The sequence below is a fragment of the Motacilla alba genome, chromosome 1 (assembly GCF_015832195.1).
Source record: "Motacilla alba alba isolate MOTALB_02 chromosome 1, Motacilla_alba_V1.0_pri, whole genome shotgun sequence".
Taxonomy (NCBI): domain Eukaryota; kingdom Metazoa; phylum Chordata; class Aves; order Passeriformes; family Motacillidae; genus Motacilla; species Motacilla alba.
The window spans coordinates 42,049,371-42,069,443 of NC_052016.1; the positions used below are offsets into that span (position 1 = coordinate 42,049,371).

The window sequence follows — 20,073 nt, forward strand, 5'->3', positions numbered from 1 at the left end:
CTGGGAATTAGTTAGATTAAGTAAACTTAAAAGACAGGACAGGAGAATGAAAAGACATCCAAAATTCATACTTACATTAACAGAACAATACCCTGAAAGGGAAATCATGCCAAAAGTTGCATCTGTGCCTTTTGCAAGATGGTGATAAAAAAGCAAAAGAAATCTCTCCATTTTCAAGATAGCTTCAAAAAGAAAGCAACCAGACATGGAACTACCTCCCACACTTCACTGCCAGCAGCTCTTGCATGTGATGTCCTTGGATGCCCAAAAGATTAGCCAGTCTCATCCACCTGGCCCATGTCCCAGGGATCAAAGACATTTCTCCATCTACAAACTAAAGCTCATGGTAAGTATATCCTTTTACTAAGTTGCATAGTATTTTCATAATAAGCAGTCTTACTGCTTTTTATTTTGTAATTACACTGAAGCACAAAGTTATTTGTGTCTGCCAATTGTCATGAATTTATTAAATGAAGGAAAGGGTGTAATACAGTCTAAGAAAGATAGCTTTGTGAAGGCTATTATGAAGTACAAGAGTTGATATTCCTTTCTTTTCTTTTTCAGCTCTCTGAAAGTGAAGAGAACAAATTGAAAGTTAGAGTCTGAGAAGATTAATAGGGACATCTGACTCTTGATGGGGACAACAGTCCTCTCATATGGCAATGCATTATGAGCAACAAAAAAAGGTATCCTTTAAAATTACTTTGCGTTCTCAGTATGAAGAGACAGAGCACATGCCATGGGAAATTTACATCCACTTTTTATTTTCATAGATTAGGAATCTGTTAAAAAAATCACACAAAAAGCAAAAAAAAAAAAAAAGCAGATTTAATCTGTTATTTGGTGATCTCATATATTCACCATTCTTGAAGTTTCTTCTGCTAGAATTTTATTGATTTAATCAAATGGCAGTTTTTGTAGGGCAAGTGCATTTTCCTTCTCTGTTGAGGAACAAGGTCTTTTCCTTCCAATTACTAAATCTCAGTTAAAGTTCATATACAGCAGAAATCCAGAAATTGGATGAAGTTTCAGCCTCTCAGTGGTCATTGACTCAGGACCAGGTAGAGCAGAGAATAAGGTCACATTTTGATTGGAAAGGCATCTGATTGTCAGCTGCAACCTGTGAAAGATAAGTCAAGGACCTAAAACCAAATAAGTGCTTTGCACTTGACTGATTCGAAATTCATGTTTGCGTTTTGGTCTGATTTCACAGACATTAAATGAGAGTCTACATTTGTGGTGGCATGTAGTCAAAATTGCTCTTGGCCAGCTGGATACCACATGCCTTTCTTGAATTCAGAGAATTATTACACTGGATCATTGAACTTCTAATTTAATGCTCATTATACCTGAAGAAATTATTTTCCTCTCTTAGTAGTGTGTCCTTTTCTATTTTTCTTCCTGCAAGTTTAATAACTACCAAGCCTTATCTTCCTCTTAAGAAGAAAAAACTGCTTTTAATCTAACAGAAAACATGTACTCTTGAGAAATCAATGATTCTGTCATCCTAAACATGCTGCCATCAACACTGAAAATAAAGCTTGATCTCATTTGGATTCTGAATTACTAAAGGTGTAGGACATCAAAATGTTTTCCCTAGAGGCCAAAGAAGGTGGAACAGTCTTCTCTGGTCTCTTCTTGTTGACTGCTCACAAGATTCTTTATATCCAGGAAGCTGTCGTCCTTGAGATATCTGTGCTGACACTTATCTACAAGTCACTTATCCAGTTATCCAGCAACTGTTTCTTAAATTCTTTTCTGAAGTGTAAGGTTGGCATTTTCTGGCTGTACCTCCATGTAGGCACATCCTTGTTTTTACTGGTTTCCCAGCTAAATTTCTGCTCAAAGCGGGTTGATAGAGGTGAGTGTGAGTCAAGCACACAACTGGGCACTCCTCATACTCTTCTGTATTTCCAGATGTAGCTGACTGTGATTGTGGAGGGACTTCTCTGCTCTTTGTGGAGGATTTAGCCTGTGCAAGAGAAGGGTCAAGTTCTGAGTAATCAAGCAAAACCATCTGTGTGCTGCGGGAAGAGTGACATGAAGATTTCAGTGGCTCATCTAGGCTTTGCTAGAAAGTCATGGGAGTTTGGAAATCTTGAAATAGGTCTGAGGTGCATGATGTTAGAGGAGGCTTGTGATGGAAAGAGTCTATAGGGACAGTATTGCAAAGTTTGTATGAGACCCTTCTGTTTTAGCTGTGCTCTGTTACTGTCTTTTTACATGTCAAAGAGCCTTGCTGCTTGCAATATAATTTTAAGTACTTGCTTCTTTCCTACAGCACTGAAGATATCCCAGTGCCTCAGGCTACATACTTGCGAGAAGAATGCTCTTGTGTAATGTGCAAATAAAACTGGTTACTTAAGACCAAATGGACTATAAAGAAATGTCTTTTGCAAACAGAGGTGAAGAAATGAAAACGAGGCTTCCTCTTCTTACACCTAGATTAAATCAGAGGGGTCTCTGTCTGCCTTTATCTTGCAGAGAGGGTCTAAATGCTTTCCTGATGTACACCTTCTGAGGAATTCTTTTATCTGTGCATGTTTTACGTTTCAGGTTTGCATCCATCAAAGGGAGCCTATTCCTGACAGAAAGCATTAGCTGATCTTTAGCAAGCCCCTCAAAGGATCTGAATGGGCTTAATCTTTACCCTCAACACATGTACTTCTTTTCTCCTCATGCTCATTCAATATATTTCAGTCATTTAGAGAAAATGAGGGGTCTTAGTGTCTTAGACCAAGCATTAATCTCCTGCAGTACACTGGCTGTTCAGTAGCTCTTTGACTTAATGAATATTACCTTCTCTCTGATTGAGTGTCTCCATCCATGTAAGCAAAGGTGTCCCTGCCTATGGCAGGGGGCTGGAACTAGGTCATCTTCAAAGTCCCTTCCCACCCAAACCATTCTGCTGAATAATAATCTGCATAATCTGTGTTGAATATGTTTAAGTATAAACACCTAAATGGTGCAGAAATATGCAGATCACTGAGACCAGTTGGGTTGGTAATTAAATAGCTTGGATACCATCATAGATTTGAGATAATGAAGCCTTACAAGCTTTCTTTTCCTATGTAATAGCAAAAGGCAGAAATAAGAATGAGGGGGAGTCCTGGGAAAATATTCTCAGAGGTACTGGGAAATCACAGATGGAAGGGGAGAGGAAAAACTCAAAGACAAAAGCAGGGCAAAAAGGCAGTGGCCTGAGGAAATTGAATTCAAAATCAGCCCACTGAGGAGCAGAAGGAAACATGGCCAAAAAAAAAATGAAAAGGAGAAAAGTACAGAAAACAAAGGAGATAAAAGTGATTTGATTAAAACTTTGACGAAAAATGTCCATGAGAAGAGGAGGAGTAAAAGAAAACACATAAGTGAAAGGAGGCCATGAGAATGAGTGTATATAGCATCTCAACCTGATGATTGTCCTTTTCAATTTTTTTCCTATTTTTAAATGAAAGGAAGCACAATTTTGCAAAGTCAAGACTGAGAGGGAAGAGAGATACTGTATCTATGTGTGTGTAAGTGGTCTAACTGCCTTTGGGTAGGGTGGAATAACCATGGATAGTGTAGGAGAATACTATCAGCCAGTCACATTATGAGTTTTACTGATAACTGATGTATTTTGAAGTTATAATGGCAGGGTGAACTTCAGCGATCCAGATTTTAGCAGTCCACAGTGACCTACTCTGAGCTGGCTGTCTGAGGGTTCTTTTATTAACAGTGAGAAGAAATAACCTCTTTTTAAGGGGTTGAGCACTGCACTCACAGAAGTATTTCCCTGCAGGGAGCTGAGTCCCATTTAAAAGGTGGGTCAATAATACATATTCTGTTTTATCAAGTGTTCAAAAATATTCATAATTTTCATTAAAATTGTTCCACATTGACTGTTTCAAATGTCAATACTGTATTCCCCTCCACTGAGACACTCCTCTTATCTTCCCTCCTGTCTTTCTTTTAACATGGGAGACAAGTTAGGGATTCCATTCTTGCAGCTCAGCTTAGTGTAAAGGAGAACTAGGAAAACTACTGAGAACATCTTGGATACTATTGTATTATTTCCTTGGCATTTAATAGCTGTTTAATCTGTCTGACTGCAGATGCTGCCAAAACCAGGGATACAAGACCTGTAAACTCCTTGTTTTGGGAGGACTTCTTTCTCAGTGAAAACATTTATTTAAAAATGCACAAATACTGTGATGGTTAAGTTATTTTGGGGGTCTCTATAACTTGATATGTTTGATAATCTGCTTTGGATATAACCAGAAACTGACTGAGCTTGAGAAATGCCAGTTTCCTTTCTCTAAGGGTCTGAATGGGAGCTGTCTCCTGGGAATACCAAAGGACCTCCTGAGAAGGTCTTTGGGTCATTGTAGCTCCTGTCTGACTAGGCTGCTGGGATGTCTAGGAGCTTTGAACAAATAGTGAAGGTCAATGACAAAATAAAAAAGGAGTGGGAGAGTAGGAGTATAGGTTGTCCCTCCCCGACAGCAAGGTAGACAAGTATGTGAACCACACTTTATTTTATACATGGTTATTTCTGCTACAAATCCTTATATCCAGCCCTTCAGAGAAAAATCCATCCTAGTTAGGTACAAGATAAGTGAAAGCCCAAGTTCTGCATTTGCTTCTGACAGAGTTCTTTGTGTAAATCATTCTGGCTTATACTCTCACTTGCTTTTAATACATCACTTCAAAGTTGTTACTTTTTGTGATGGGTAAAATGCATTCAGAAGATGCACTGGATTTTCCCCAGTGTAACATAGGGTGTTTGCAACTGCAGAAAGAAATTGAATGTTACCTCCTCACAAGACTCCTTCAAGTCAGTGTTACCATTTGTCACAGTCTGTACTGAGTAGCTGGAACATTCACAGCCGTGAGAAGGAACCAGGCTGTCTCCTACATTTATGTTCATTCACATCATACAGAATTGGGTGCCTGCAGTAAATTTGTAGAATCTTGCATCTACCTGTCTCCGTGGGTCAGACTGGATTCTGCCAAAAACTTTCAGACTGCCAAATCATTGACATGCATGCCTCAGTTTCCCTAACTGTGAAACAGGGGTCATGATACCTGCCTCCCACATGCAGTATTGTGGTGGTTGCCTGCAAGTAAGAAATTTTTATCTCTAGAATCACTTTTGGAAAATTTTTTTGTGTCTGTGAGAAGGTTAATATTTAAGAAAGCCATGTCTGAGGAGATAGAATAACAGCCTGTGCTGCAAGAACTGTGAGGAGTGGGTTTGGGGAAGGGTATTATAGTAAAAGGCCTCTGAACTTGGAATTCAGAGTTGTATCTTAGGCCTGAGGTGATATAAAAGCCATAATGAATCACAGCCATCTGATTTCAGAAGTGCTAATGCGATTTTTTGTAACATTCATAAAGAAAAAATAAAATGCTGTATGTAAAACTGGTGAAAACATTCTATTTTATTCAACATATTAATGTAAAAGCATGAGAAGGCTGAAATAGTTTAATTTGTAGCATTCAGTACATTGTTCAGGAGAGGTAAGGGAAGAGAAAGTAATCAGGACTCTTGAAAAATTGGTGTGGTTTAATATAACAGCTAATGAAAGAAAAAATGAAGCAATTTGAAACAGAACAAAATCTAAAATGTACCTGGTTCTTATTTCAATCAGATGGCAAAATGTTGATGTATTTTTTTAATAACATAAACACATTCTTACAACTGTTTTTGTTTCCCTTTTTGATTAGCAGTTGAATTTGATATTAGAGGTATTTTCCAACCCAAATGATTCTATAATTCTGTGAATCATAATAAAAATTGTTTTCTCCCAGCTTTCAAACCAGTTGTTAGCACTGATAACCAGATTTCAGGTGTTTGGTTTGCCTGTGTTGTTACCTGAGATAAGGAACAGTTAAACATCAAGTTTGGGCTTATGTAGAGGATGCCATGAAGGATTGCTGAAGGATCTCTCAGTATTGCTGGTGAAGCAAACAGAACTTCCTGAGGACTAACCCATCCCAGACCCTTCCCTTTATCCCACATTTTTGTGGTGATCCTGATAACTTGGTTTGAGCCTGAGTTCCCACCAAACTCAGACCTTGGATCTCTGCTGACTTTCCACAGACAAAAAGATTTCCAACCCTATCCACCTCTTTGCTCCTCAGTCTCTGGGATATATGATCTACTTCTATCAGGAAAAATCAACCAGCCATAGTTCCCCAGCTCCCTGTCCCTGCTTTCTGTGAGGGCCCACCCTGACCTAGGTGTCACCTCAGTGATTTTTGAGTAACTCCTTGATGCGGGTGCAGTGGCTCATCTGTTGAGGGATTTGTGAGAGTAACCTCAAATCAGCCGTATGTGTTGATATAAGTACAGATGTCAGGTTTTACCTCTGTGCCTGTGTAGCCTATGAATATATTCTTTCAGTGTAAGTGTCTTTGAGCTGATGGTTTCACTGTCTGGTTGTAACTGGAGATAGAAGAACAAATTATTGTCTCCTCCTATGGTGATATAAATGTGGATCAACTTCCCTGAGTGCGGAATTACTCGGCATAGATAACGCTGCAGCCCGCACTTATATCAGTTCATACTGATGTGATCTGCTCCTGTGGTATATGCTGTGTTCTTCTTACCAAATATTCGACATTTGGCAGCATCAGGGAATTTGATAATTTCTTTTTATTTTGCATCTGTGTATCTGTGTGTGTTATGGATGCTTCAAATTGATGCAACCTTGACATTTTCCATCATTTAGAGGACATTAAAAGTGTGAAAATGCTTTAATTATCTTGAAGTGCTTTCTGGCTGAAGATATTCTACTCGCATTATCATGCTCCGCAGAGATGCAAAGCTCCTTTCAAACCAGTTACTAGACTTTTGCTCTGCTATTGAATTTTGCTTTTTGTGATTGCTTTTTCTTCCCTTCAGCCATCCCTATCTTCAGTGAACCTATTAGTCTTGTACTTATAATTCTGAATGTATCCCTCTGTACATTGTAAGTCTAAGTGGCTATGTTCTTACTCTTCAAATGCCCTTCAGTAATATATCATGCTCACATTCTCTCTGTGCCACGCAGTGCATTCACCACAGACTGAAACAAAACACAATGAAGCTTGTGCCAGCATCTTCCTCAAGAGATCTTGAATCTCTCTGATGAAATTTGCATGTGGGAAAATTTAATTCATCTGTTTCGTTTCTCCTAAAAACAACTGAGAACACTATTAGCCGCTATTTAAAATATCAGCACTTCCCATAACTACCAGTGCCTTGCATTGCCAGAGTTTTCTATTGCATTCAATAATTAAAGCCTGTTAGTGGAAGAAAGATGTTTCTATTTGGCATATGTTGACTTTTGCACACTTTCTTCCTTGTGTGTCCTGAGACAGAGCTGTTTGCCAGCTGATCATCCCTGCCTGCCAGTGCCTGTCTTCAAATTACGTTAGACAGATTTCTGCTTCTGTATCATGTCACAGGGAGTGCTTTTCATATCTCACCCTTGTCAGAGCATATGGCTTTGACCCTGAACCTGTTAAACTAGAGAAACTATGTTGAGTCAACAGTTCTCAAAGTTGTAATTAGGTTTGTAACCAAACACAAGTTCAGTAAAAAAGATTTTGAGCAGCATCATTTACGTCTGGGATGATGCTTTATTCTTTCAGAGTCAGCCTTTCATGAATGCTAATGGTCCTCTAGCTGGGAGTAAAGACACTGCTAGCAGTAGGCATATCCCATTGCTTCTTGGAGCATTTTGTAATCATTTGTTATTTTTATGTCTCCTGAAAGGCCCTGCTTTTACATCAGATTCACATTGGAAGTAATTTGTCCTTTTATACCCCCAAGGATGCTGATTGCCCCTAGAAAGGTTCAGAAAAGATGGTTGCGCTACAGGGAAGACTGTCTGCTTAGGAAACTCCACTCTGTAATAAGCTATTAACAATGATGAGGCTTGACCAAATTCAGAAATTGTCATAATCCCACTAGTTTGCCTTGCTGGAAGCCCTTAGAAAGAAGAGGACAAAAGTCTCAGATTGAATATTCTGGAAAAGCTTAGGTTACTTGGGTGAGGCACAGACCCAAGTCCTTTATGAAGTTCACTCTGGGCCAAACCAATAGATCACTGTTTCCATTCCACCTCTTATCTGAAAAGTGTCATCTCTGATTGCCCTTGTCCCCTCAGGCAGCTCTTCTCTACTTCATTGTGTAGAAACCATCTCACCACTCCACGAGCATCTGGAACCAGTTATGGTGTGTCTGCTCAACCTTGTTTAGACTGGATTCCACACAGGGTCCCTACACCAGACACAGCATCAGCGGTTACTAACTAACATCCCCGATACACACATCTGAGAAATAAGCTAAAAACTTTGTTAAACTTTGTTATGACAAAGAACTTTGGCATGAAATTTTTAGGCCAGATGTACAAAAATGCATAGGTCCCTAGGTGCCACTAATTTCAGCTTGACTCAGGTGGATTTGTGGACTAAAGGCTTGACATCTTACATATTTACAGCTTCCAGATGTTTTTGCCTTACAAGAAATCATGGTGTGGTATGTGTTGTCTCACAGCAGCCTCATGGGGCTTCAGTGCAGATGACAAAGGTGTTTAGGTACTTATATCTGCAGGAGGCCATCTCCTAGAATCTATAAAATATTTTTGCACATGCCGAGTTTTAGTAAAATTTGAATTCTTACAGTTTGCATGTGCTTTGGTAAATCCCAGTTGCCACATTGCTGGATTATTTATGTACCTTCAAAAATCTTGCCCAAGGATTCCTGGTGTAGTAAGGGTCATAAATCTCTTCATACATAGAATTCCACACCTATATATATAATAGCAAATATCACTGAGTCTCAAAATATCACTTTGTTCCAAGCAGATATCAACAGACCCTTTTCAGCCTTGTAACTCAAGTCATCACTTGCATCAGTACAAAGCAGGCCAGCTTTTTTTGGTTCATAGCTATGATTTGTCTACCTAATGACACTAACAAAGAGAACTGGCTCTAAATTCAAATTAGTCAGCCCGTCAAGATGCCTGCTTTAAGTTTTTGGAAGGGCAAAAATGCTGAATGTTATCTGACCTAATCATGTGAGCATGAAGTAGGTGAAAAATGTGACTTCTTGGGACTGATATAATAGTGTCTGTCACTCACTGCACAGGCTCTGTAGCACTGGACAATGAGTCAGCAGTCCAGATAGGGAATGAAGAGCGAGGGCATAATAATTCTCTTTGACTAGAAGTGGGTCACCCATCAAAAGAGTTTCCCAAGCAGAGTAAGCCCTCTTTTACAGCCTTCTGGTAGAGATGTTGGAACAGTGGTCCTGGGCAACCTTATCCTGTGGTTTCATCCACTGTACTGTTTTTAAAATTAAATTTCCTGTCTGTTTTATGAAGGAAACATCTAGCCAGGCTTTGTTTTTTTTTTTTCTTTTCCTCTGCAACTGTAATGCTGTTAACAACTCTGGCAAATATTTCCTCTCCTGTATTTTCATTGTTGTCAAATACTTGCAGAATTGCAGTTTTCTATGTATTAAATGACTTGCACTAGCATTTATGCAGAATTGCTACCTGTCATCCTGTAAAGTCTCATTCCTATACTCTTAATCACCATGCATTACTTTATTCTGTGAGTACTGTTATTACCTGAGTATTAATGCCTGGCTTTTGCTTTTTTCCAGCCAACCAGTTTTTATCCTAAGTTTCAAAGTCATGCTGAGCTTGTCCTGTCCACAGCTCAGTGAATCAATATAACCATTTCCATTGCCACAAGGGCTGCACCATACTGCACTCTTAGAGTTATTATTTCAGTAGTATGGGGAACTCTTGTGCATGTGTGATGTGTGTGCTTTGTGTTTCTGTGTCACCCAATAGTCCTGTCCTAGTCCTAGGAAGCGGCTTAAAATGAAACAAATAATGTTAGGTTTAACTTTTTCTGGATCTAGGTTGTTTATTTCTTTTGTTTTTTAATTAAAACAAACATGATTAGGTGTTATCTTGTTTAAGATTTGCTTCTTTCATCAGATGCCCATGTAGAATACACAATACAATTAAGAAGAAACCTCATTTTCTCGTTTTGTTCTCTCTCACTGTCTGGTAGCTGCTCTTCATTTGGGAACTCCTAAAAATTTAATTAAGGTACAGGTGACCTCTTTCAGCACTTCTGTGAAAAAATAGTATGCCCTAGGAACATCCAAGTTCATTTATCTGGCTGTGCAGTTTCTATATTCGTTTTGCTTCTCAGTGTAGTGCTAGATCGACCAGCAATTCTTTGGACAAAACGTATGGATAAATATTATATGCTTGTTGCAAGTCTTTCCAATTATTCTATAGATATGCTCTGCTGAAATGTCAAGTTTAAAATAAGCCTGTTGCCTTCCTTTCATTCCCTCTGCCTTGGAAATTTGGCTCAGAAAAGCAGCATCCGTCAATAGATTCAGCTGGAGCTGAAGTGCCAAGAGCTTGCAAAGTCTGCTCTTGGCACAGCCAGGTGTGCAATTGTGAGCAGGGCCCTTCTTCTCCATGCTGAACTTTGAAGGAGCCTCTGCTGAAATTTGCAGATATGGTTTTGTCCTTTTACTTAATTGCCTCTGCATTTTGAGGCCTGTAGTGAATATTGGCTTGACTGGCAGCAGTAATCAAAGAGCAGAAAACTTCTCATTTGTGTCTGTATCTACAAAGCTGCACCTGCAGAGGCCTCTATCCAGTGGGGTTTTTTTCAGTTTCCAGCATTTCATAAAAGAAACAAAACTGCTTTTAAAAATAAGCTATAAAAGATGTTTCTCTTGTGTAAATTGGGGGTACAAAGAAATGTCTATTTAATAGAGATATTGTGAAGATTTGGTAGTTAAATATCAAAAGGTCTTTGAAAGCATCTGTAATTATATTCAGTGAGTACAGCTTAAATATTTTCTTAGTTCTAACAGGAAAGAGAAACTCAAAGTGGTTGTGTGTAACCTTCTTACAAAGCCACTTTGACTGCTCCCACTCTGTTTTAGACATAATGCATTAGTAGCTTTCCCCAGGATGAATCCCTGTTTTTCTTTCATTATTTGTGACTTATGAAGAGTAATTGATGTCAAATATGTGTGTTGGCGCCTGTCTATTACAGTTACCAATTTGGCAGTGATTAATAAAATATGTTTTACTTTAGTGAATATTACAGACTAATACAAGGAGAATATATCTAATATTATTAAAAAATGTGAATTTTTTTTCACTCCCTAGAGCTCTGCATTATTCTTTGCTCCCTGGTTAAGCTAAATTGTTAACCTGTACTTCTTAGAGCAATGATTATCAATACATGCATAGGTCAGAGGGTATTGCCATCATATTGTATGTGTATTTGCAGTCTCTTCACAAGTCAGAAAATTCAAGTCTTACATTTTTTACATTCATCTCTCACTCTTGCTACTTTTCATCTTTTCCTTCTTCCCTTGTGAAAGCAGACTAGAAATACATTTTTTGCCTTGGTCTCTTATTAGTTTGTGCCCTGCAGTGTCCCTTTCCTTTTGTCTGTTCTAAGCAGGTTGCATTACCAGTTCAGTACAAACAGCTGTGAGATGATTTTGTGACTAGCTCTTCTGAGATCACTCTTTCAATGTTTCTCATCACCCAGACCACGCACACATAAAGCCTTGGGGTTATTTTCTTCCTATAGTGTCTCTTGCTTTTTCTTTCTTTTGATATTTCCTGATAGAAATTGCACACTATACTTTTCCTTTAGGTCTTTGTTTTAAAATCTACCTCCTAGGTGGCTTTATTCTATATTCATTTAGCAAAAGCTGTTAACTCTGGGTCTTCTTTTTCACTCTCTCCATGCAAAATGAGAAATTCAGTGAATTCAGCTGCAACTCTCCAAGAGGCAGTGGTACGTCCCACTTAGGTGAAATCTGTGAAATGTTGATCTTTATAGAATTAGAAAAATCTGCTCCAGGAAACCATATTCTTTCATTTTGTCTCTTATTTTCTTACTGATGTGGCATCTTGCTACAGATCTTGAACACTAAGTGAAGCAGTGATAGGGTTTACAAGCTAAATTTACATCTTCCTATTCCACTGAAGAGGAGAGAGAAGGTGGGATATACTTCTTCAGGGATGATGGGCAGAAGTGTCATGGGTACCTTCAGAAAAGTCATGATCTCGTGACTACTGATCAAAGACACTTCCTTATGGTGGTTTTCTACTGACTGATTTGTAATTTTTAGTGGTTTTATGTCCACACCACTCAATCCAAACTGGCAATAATTGGGCAAATGGTGGGCAAAGAAACCAAAGATAAAATTGTCTTATAAAAGGATCTGCTGTTTCAAATCTTTTCCTGTTAATCAATGCTGAGAGACATCAGTACGGCAGAATATGGAAACTTAACCCACTTACTGTCTGATATATTTTGTGGCAAAACAAGATTAGTAGTAAATTTGTCCTGGAATCTTATAGTACTGAGAAAGTACATTTGTATCACAGGGTGAGGACAGCTGGATAATGAGAAACACGGAGATGGGAGCAAATGAGGTGAAGTGTTTTAGGACCCTACTACTATGTGAAAGAGATGCAAAAAAGGTTGCTTGAACAAACCCCTACTTTTTTGTTGCTAGTGCTTGATCCTGAGCTGTTGCTCAAGAATGCTTGTTATTCAGTGTAATATGAATAAGAAAAATATCTTGCTTTGTCTCACCTGTTTGATTACCTTTTATACCTTTAATTAAATTCTTGATATTCTTAGTAGAATCATAAACTCATGGGAGTGAAAAACTTCCTTTTAACTTGCATTTATTATACTTTCCTCTAGAAGGTACTGTGGTGTGAATTTGGCAGCTTAGATACTTTATTTGTGGTCCTGTCTTGGGTTTTTTGATCATTGACATTGATTATGTCAATGGTATTTCTGAGGGCCTTAATGCTGATCAGTTTGTCAGTAACAGAGTGTTAATGATGTTATTGTAAAACTCTTGGTTAATTTGGCCAAGATTTCTCCACATATCCCAAAGGAGCAACAGAGGTCTCTGGTTGTTCTCATGGTTTTGTGGGACGCTCTGCTTAGAAGAGTTGTTCTGGAGTAAGATGGCTGTATGTGTTGTGTGTGTGGCTGTCATCCTAGAATAAAAGGGTGTTTTCCAACAGGTTGGTTTGATGGTTTTTCCAAAAAGCAGCCATGTTGGTGTCACCCAATCTCCTCCACCTTTCTAGGATTTGCCAGGTTCGCAGAGCTGGTGTTGAGTGTTCAGGATGGGATGGCTACAGGCGGATGAAACTACACTGCACAGAACTTTAATTCATCTTGGGTCAAATACACTCAGTCTCAGAGCCAGATGCCTAAATTCTTGGAAGCTGAGAGACACAATATGTGTTCCCTCCTCCATCAATTTATTTGCCTTTCTAGGGTGGAAATACCCTTTTCCCATGGCACAAGTGCTGTGCAGAAACCTCAATTGTTCAACTTGTAAAACCAAACTTCATTTAGGAGGCAGAGAAAAGATGAGATTGTAATCCTTCTCCTTTGTTAAAGGAGGTGCAAGTAGAATGGGAGAAAGTAATGGCTGCCATTCTTTTCTCTCACAGCCTTGCAGGAGCTTCCCAGGGCTCAGTCCCATTCCTGAGGTTGCCAAAGGGCTTTCACACGGCCATGGGCTTGGCAGTAACTGTAACCTTGCTCTTTAAGTGAGGATGAGGAATGAATATTCTAAATGGGAGGAACTTTCACAATCAGTAACAAAAAGTAAGGGTGTTCTCCCTTTTCTGTTGATGCCATTGATTTCAAAGTCTACTGGTTAGAGGACAATATGCAGAAAATTGTTCATGGCTTTCCAAATGATTGCTGGAGGTCTAAAAAGGAAGAAGAAGGATCTGCTTGTCATAAGAGCAAAAGTTTAAAATGGCAAAAGTTTTCATTTAATGAAAATGAACATTAGTCATCTATTTAAATATGAAATTGATTTGCTTGGTCAAATTTCCTATTTTAATTGAGTGGTTTTGGATGTGGCCAGTAAAGAGGGATTACTGGTTCAGTAATCTGCAAAGTCATCTTTGAAGCAAACTTAGACTTTTACCCCTTCAGTTTTCAGAAAGAATTACTAGGTTCCCACTTCTCTTTCTCATTTGCACTGCCATGGTTTTATTCCAAATTGGGCTGTGACAAAGTATCATATAATTTTAGTTTTGTTTTGTTTTGTTTTTTTTTTGTTCCAGAGAGAGCCTTCCCAAGTTCATGTAGTTGTGGTTTCTTGGGAAGGTCGGATGTAAGAATCTGGCTGTGGTGTTTCCAACCCATATTAAAGAATGTCAAAAAAGGAAGAAAAATTAGAAAATGTTTCATATTCTTTGGCTGCCTAAGTCAAGACTTTAAAAAAGGAATGATTCAATCCTCTCTTAAATCCTATTGCAGCTAATAGGGTCACAATAGCACCAGGCAAGATCATCTCAGTACCTTCTGAAGTCTAGTGGCCAGGAATAAGTACAGAGTGTGCATGGGTTTGACAAGGTCCCTATTTAGTATTTTTAGTATGTTGAATTCCCAATGAATGGCTTTATTTACCTAAGATAAGAAAATAGTATGCTTAATTTTGAATAATCCTTACTATATTCATTCTTTGACAGGTTCTTCTACTCTTTGAGTTGAACTTCAGCTATCAGCCTGCACCCTAGGACTATTACTGACCACTACAGCGGCATCACTTGCACCCTGGCACATTTTGACATCCAGTAGAACTCAATACTTCTGCTATAAAGAATGTGGGCATGAAGACCAGCCTGTATATTTGTGTCCCTGAATGTCTTTCACATGAGAAAAAATCTGTGTGCTATTGGATAAGGTCCTGAAACATAATTTAAAAGCATCACCAGCAGGAAAAACCCATCTTGAAGTGGGAGAAAGTCTTCTTGAACGTTATTCATTTGAATCATGGAGCTGTGTAGAAGCAGATATTGCGACGATGCAGCTGATGTGTGACAGAGTACCAAGTGGACATTCTTAGAGAAGTCAGTTCTGACTTCCCTAAGTCATCACTACTCTCTTAGTAGGCCTTATTTTTTAGGGAATCACTCAGCATGTGTATCAGCTTTCCCAGTCCTAAATTCTTTTAAGCTGCGTATTTCTTTCGGAGTGAAAATTTGTGACTGTGTAGCCCATGAATTTCTGTGAAGACATCGAAGCCACAAAGACATCGAAGCCACATTCCTCACTTTTAAGGGACTGGTGTGGTGGCACACAGGAGTCTAATGTTCCATGCAATTTAAGATTTTCCACTTTATTGAAGAAATAATTCTGTTTGTAGTTTTATGAACTTGTAGTCTTGAATACACAGTACTGCAGGTCACAATTTTATCTATAGGCTGTTCCATCTTAAGTGAAGAAACACTATATGTTGTTAAAACCCTGATCTCCAAGAGTTTGTAAAAAAAAAAAAAATGTTTGACTTTAAATGTAATTTTTAAAAGTTGAATATTTATTATTAAAATTTCTTTAAAAAAAAGAGGATATAATTTTTGTGCATTAATGCTTGTCTAACCGACAGTGGAAGTATTTCTCCTGAAAGAAGAACACCTTTATTCACAAGCCTAAGGAAGTGGCTTGCTCTGTAGATGGATGGATACTTTTGGCTTATTTGCACATATTGAAGCTTTTCCAGGTGAAAAGTCCTGACTGAAAGCTAGGGGGGGTCTGTATGTGGTGTTTACACCTGTACCTACCTGCTCCTACTAGCAGGAAAAGTGCCTTGCTCCTATATTTGTGTCCACAGGGTAGCTCTGAAACTTTCATCCTCCTTTGTTGCTGATATCGTAGTGGCTGGAGCAGGAGCCTGTAATTCCTAGGTCAGTTCTCAGAGCCCTTGCTGACTTGTTTTGAGCCCTCAGCAGGGCATGTGGCTGTTGTGTGTGATTTTCCAGTGTGCCATAAGAGACGAATTGCATCTAATGATTGCACTGTGGGACTTCATCCAGTCATGTTTGTGCACTGCTTGGAGGTTTTTCTGCTGAAGATGGTAGTACTGTTTCTTCCAATTCCCAGTTCATCTGTGCTGCAAAGTAAGTAAGAGCCTCTTGAGGTCACAGTTACTTCCCTAAAACGGTTATTCATCTCCTGGTTGAGATTTAGTGACTCATTTACTGATAGAAGTTTTGTGAGTGGGTTGTCTTAATAACCTACAGGCCTAGAAAAATCCTTTTGCATCTTTGCCAGCCAGTGGTAGATTATATGCATTCCATCTATTTCTATTCAGGTTTTCACAGGGGAATTCAAAGCTTAGAAGTGAAACTCCCTTTATTTTTGCTCAGCTTTGAAAGACAAGCTGCTACTCTTGGGGAGGTAGGCTGTTCTCCTTGGCCTAGAGAAAGAGCTGTTTGGTTTCACACTGTGCCATAGCAACTGCTTTATTTATGGTGGTGAAGGAGGGACAGAATTTAGAAATGTAAAAAGCGTTGGTTAAATAGGAACACCATTATTTCTGTTAATTTTTACAGCACTGTAATATCTGTATAAGAGCTAGGCTTTGAGGCTGCTGCTTTAGAGGAAGAGAATATTTAAAAAAAATGTATGTTTTTAACCTTCCTCTCTGCCCCCCAAATGAAAGTATACATAATGGCAATGTACAGATATGAATTTTCTGTATTTTAACTTGTGAAATAATTTCCACAGAGACCCTATAATGGACTGTTTTGAGTTTGTAGCAAGGCAATTAGACAAGCACAGTCAATACCCCTAATCATAAAGATGGTTTCTGCCTTTATTAGTTTCTAGTCCCATGCTGAATGTATAGAAATCCTGATAACTTCAGAAGAGAGGCAATGAAGTGAAACTTCTCTCCTTGTTGCTGTTGTCCTTGGGGCTGATGAACTAGTCTGAATCCTTGTGGGAGCTTGGAAAAACAGCCTCTAGCAGGGGTGGGAAAATGAGACGGATACCTTGCTTTTCTTTGCACAGAGATGTTCCATTAGTCCTTTCTGATCAGGATTCTGTGTGTGAAGGGATAAATAATAATCATAAGAGGCAAAAGCCATTTGTAACTGAGTACTAATGTTGAAATAATTTATGTGACTAATCTAGCCAGTCTTAAATCTTCTCCTTATGACAGTAAGGATACCTTGGATGACCCTGTCCACCAATTAGGTAGGCTCAATCCTTTAGTCTCAGTGGGTCTCTGCAATAGATGATGCAGATTCCTAGTATCTGTTTCCTCCCAAAGTAATGGACTGGAGGGCAGTCCATTTGATGTTTGGGTTATTATGCTCAAAATCTTGTGCAATGGCCAGAAGCAAGCACATGATGAATGGAAGTAAAGACATTGCTGGTATAACTGAAATCATAAAAGTCCCAGAATTTTTAGGCTGGATGTAACTGTTTTGTAAAAAATAATCAGTTCCAATAGTTATGCTCACACTTTTTAGTTTCTACCCCTTTTCCTGGTGTAGTGCTCGCTCTTCCATGGGCCCTAAGGGTTTGTGGTTTCAGTCTGGTTGTGGTGCTGAGGAGTGCTGGATTTTATGACAAATCGTTAGCATGTGGAATGGTTTGTTGGGAGGAATATGATGTTTATGTTGGTGGTTTCTTCTTACTCCCCTTACACCACTTGTGGTGTTTTTGTGTTTTCTAACACCCTTTTATGCCTTTGCTCATTCTTCATTAGCCTGCAGCTCCAGGTTGCATCCAAGTAGTCTATATCTGATGTTCTTTTGTATGATAGATATTGTTCCTTTGTTTTTTATAAACTCATGTTTGTCCAATATTTCCTTTAATTGACCATGAATGAGTTATTTATGGTGATGGAGTCTCCAGTGCTGGGCTGTGCCCTGTTTCTTATCACCCCCTGACTGTAATCCTGGATGCAATGTCCTGTGTCTCTCTCTCTGAAAGTGTCTGATGTTGTTCCAGGCTTGTATAACTCTGTATCACATCCTTGCGTTACAGCCATAAATATCTCATTCCAGATGGACTATTTGCTTGTTAGTTCTCTCTCTGTAAAACTATAGCTGTACTACATGAAGATAAACCTAAGTAAAACAAAGCAGCCATGGGCAACCTGGCCAATTAAATAGCTCTGTCAGCGAAACCAAATTAAAGTAAAGCTGCAGGCAAGCCAAGAAAAGTTCAGATGGCAAAAGAGACAAAGCTCTGTCCTGAGGCCTTGAAAACTCAAGACAAAGCTAAAGGACTGCTGCTAACAATGGTGGTACATTATTATTACATGTATTATTACAGGCCTAGATAGTTATGGGTGAATTAAAACTCAGAGCTTGGGATAAATCTTTCCTCTCCTTTTCTTTTAGAGAATAAGAGCCAGGAATCTTGTGGAGAAGGCTGTTGCACACAGGGTTACTAGCAGGAAGAATGGGTTGTGTTGTTGGATTGAAGGACATGTATTTGTCATCTGCCTGTATTTATCACTCATTTTCTCCCCTCTCTCCCACAACCACATTTCCCTCCTGCTGATTAATTTTTTCTAGATCTGCTCAAGTGTTGATGTGTTGAAGATGATAGAATCACAGAATATTTTGTGTTGGAAGAAACTTGAAAGATCATCTTGTCCCAGCCTTTCTGCCATGGTCAGGGCCACCTTTTACTAGACCAGGTTGCTCAGAGCCCCTTCCATCCTGGTTTGAATATTGCCAGGAGTGGGGCAAGATGTCTACAAACACTGAAATCTGGTGGCTGGGCAGAGAAAAAAAGTAGGCAGTAATTCTCCTCCACCCCACCATCTCTCCTTTCCAGAAAAGCAGGAACTCTATACTTATGCATATTGTCTATGCTGCTGCAGTCCAATTGCAATGGCTAGTCAGCACATTTGTAACTATAGCTTCTTTCTCTGCCAGCAGTTTGGGAAAGCAGCAGAGACCAAATATTGCTGGAGAGGAAAAAGTGGTATGATAGCTGGAACTGTTGATTGCTGTGCAGCTCTGAAGGAAGCCAGGTCTGGATAGCTCTGTGCCCACAGCACTGTGTGTTCATGGGTTATAACGTGGAAGAGCCCCCAGAGGAACTGCTCCATTCAACTGCAACGAGAAGTACCCACCAGTATTAACACTCATTTTTGAACCAAGCTGAGGGTGCTTTGCATTCATCCCTAGATGCTCTCCCACCTCTGCATATTGGCTTCTTTTCCTATGTTTCCCAGCCATCTTTATTTCTTCTATTTCCATATGGGACCTCTTGTCCATCCTGCTGAGAGCTGTCACCTGCTTTTCTTGGCCATCTAGAAGAGGCCAACTTTTGAAGCAGCCAGGGCACAAAATAGACTGTGGGAACATAACAGGATCGGGCATAGAGCTGCCATTATTCATGGCACTGGTAGAGGTGGGTCAGCAAGGAGAACACACAGTCAGCATTTTGAATCCTCTTAAACAGTGATATTCTGTGACATATGATGATACTCACATGAGAGTTCTAAACATCTAGGACCTGGATTTTGCTCTGTCTACTAATGTCTCTGTCTATAATAAAGTCCAATTTTGTTCAGGGTTTTGCAGGTGAACAAGCCTGTGGGCTGTTTCTTTACGTCTGCTGCATTTTAAGCACTAAAGGAAAATTGAACTTTACAGGCAAATTCTTTCTGAGAGTTGGCATTAATGGAGATGTTAGGACATTTTAAAATATATATTTTACAGTGAGGGTAACTGATGGGTCAGCGATGCAGTTCCGCTTCCTGAGAGTGGTTTCCCTTTGATTAGGTGAAGCTTTCCAAATAAGATGTTCTGTAAGGTAACATGAATCATATTAAACTTCCTATTCTTTGGTTTTCTTAGAAATGGAACAGAAAATGAAAAGTAGGTTTGAACTTATCAAAGCTCAGGCTTATGCAGTGGTTAGTATATTTCTTATTATTTCACTGCAGGTTGGTGTGAAGATCTCTGTTTCTGTCCAAGCATCTGCCATTGAGACTGAATTCTCTAAATGCTAAAAAAGAAATAAATTCCTAAGTATTTATAGATGTAACAACTAACAAATGCTGTTTCAACCCTTCAGCCTTCTCACTTGCATTTATAAAAGCTTTTCCCTTTGTGATTGGTGGCAAGTATTGCTCATACAATGGGATTTTTGCCAACAGTTTCGAAAGAAACATGATAGAACTGGTTGTACAACCTCAATCACAGTTGTTCCTCTGGCCCACTACTCTATAAATCC

General features: G+C 39.1%; 1 protein-coding gene and 1 long non-coding RNA gene across 15 annotated transcripts in view; both read left to right on the forward strand.

The window, feature by feature from the left end:
* Window positions 1-15,422, forward strand: part of LOC119702186 — a 42,726-nt gene extending 27,304 nt beyond the window's left edge. The window contains exons 2-4 of the long non-coding RNA XR_005257281.1: window positions 179-346; window positions 565-686; window positions 14,556-15,422. This is a non-coding gene — a long non-coding RNA (uncharacterized LOC119702186). The remainder of the gene's footprint in view (window positions 1-178; window positions 347-564; window positions 687-14,555) is intronic.
* DLG2 (discs large MAGUK scaffold protein 2) overlaps window positions 1-20,073 on the forward strand; it is a 981,924-nt gene that overhangs the window by 45,082 nt on the left and 916,769 nt on the right. The gene's annotated exons all lie outside the window — the stretch shown is intronic.